The following is a 1,681-nucleotide window of genomic DNA, read 5'->3' as shown; positions in this document are numbered from 1 at the left end:
ACCTCTCTTTGTTCTTCTATCCCATCTTTATTGTTTTGGTATATATAAGAAATATCATTTTAGAGGTAGGAATCAATTATTCAAGAGGAGTAGTCGATAAAAACTCTAGGAGACAAGTCGTACATTGTAATCTGTAGATAGTAGTTGTGCATAGTAAGTAATAGAGAGTTTAATTTCGCCCGTCTTATAAATAAAGTATCTTAACCACTCAGCGGTCGCATTTCGTAACATATTCATTGGCAAGTGAAACTAAAAACATATTTGAACTTACCGGTTGTTACTCTCTCAGCTCCGCTATTTTCTGAAACAGAAAAAATATACCCGTTAGAATATTTGATAATTATGAAATAAAAAAGAAATTTACTCAACCTCACATACCAGTATTTCAATGCACGCCATGGAGTAGACTAAACGATTGCTGATACACAAATACAATTACATTTTATTATTGTAGATAATACTAATGTTGTACCAAACATTTTAATTTTATGATAATCTAAAATATGGCTACAATTATGAATGTTTTAATTAGTGGCATGGTTCAGATAAATAACATTATTTTTTTTCTTTATTAGGCATTTTCTCACAATGTGCGTGAGAATCTTTCCATCTCTGAAGTCCATCGTGTTCTCCTCCGCCACTCTATCCTTCCTTCCACCTAAAAAGATAGTCCAAGAGTCCGCTGGACAGGCAGTTATTCCACCCCAATGATTTCGACGAGTCTGGCAGCTATAGGTCCCTACCAATAGGTATGGACCTATAGTTGCCCCCTGGGGGATGGTTTTCAGGTTTCATTCTCAGCTCCATATCTTTAAACCTACCAACACAACTAGAAAACCTAATAGAATATAATTTGAAGTAAAGAAAATTTGATAAAATATTAGCCCTAATGGAGCTGTTTACATCTAATATTTCCCGAGTTACACTTTTTTGAAAAAGCAAGATTTCATAACGAAATAATGAATAATCAGTAGTGAACTTTTGAAAAAACTATATCATAGGAATCATAAGCTTATTGTCAATGAATAATGATCCCTCCATTGTATTCCAAACTCTCCAATCCCACATCACCACCTTTGAAGAATGGTGCCAAAACTGGAAGATTAAAATGAATTCCAATAAATCCCACCAAATCACATTTACCCTCCGTCGTAAACCCATGTCCTCTTGCCCTACAGTATCTTTTAATAATACCCCACCTATTCATGTTGAATAGATCCGTTACTTAGGACTATATCTGGACAAACGACTGACATGGAATCCTCATACAAGACTGAAAAGACGAAGGAAACTGCCCGTCGATTCCGACTATTACAACATTTACTAGATAAACTGTCTAAACTTCCAATCCATTACAAAAGACTGATCTACAATACTGTTATAAGGCCTATCTGGACATACGGAGTTGAGCTTTGGGGCTCCACTAAACCATCGAATTCCTCCCGAATCCAATCCTTACAGTCCAAAATCCTTCATAAAATCCTTAATGCTCCTTACTTTGTCACAAATCAAATCATCCATCAGGACCTCAATGTCCCCTATGTAGATGATTTGGCCAGAACCAGATACCAACTATTTGTGACAAAGTAAGCAGTTTGTCACAAATAGTTTATAACATTTATCTTAATAGAAGTAGTAGTTTTCATGATATACGGTAAAATAAAATCACAAAATGTTGATT

The sequence above is a fragment of the Halyomorpha halys genome, unplaced genomic scaffold, assembly GCF_000696795.3.
Source record: "Halyomorpha halys isolate HHAL.00 unplaced genomic scaffold, Hhal_1.1 Scaffold1836.1, whole genome shotgun sequence".
NCBI lineage: Eukaryota > Metazoa > Arthropoda > Insecta > Hemiptera > Pentatomidae > Halyomorpha > Halyomorpha halys.
This window is presented reverse-complemented; position numbering follows the sequence as displayed.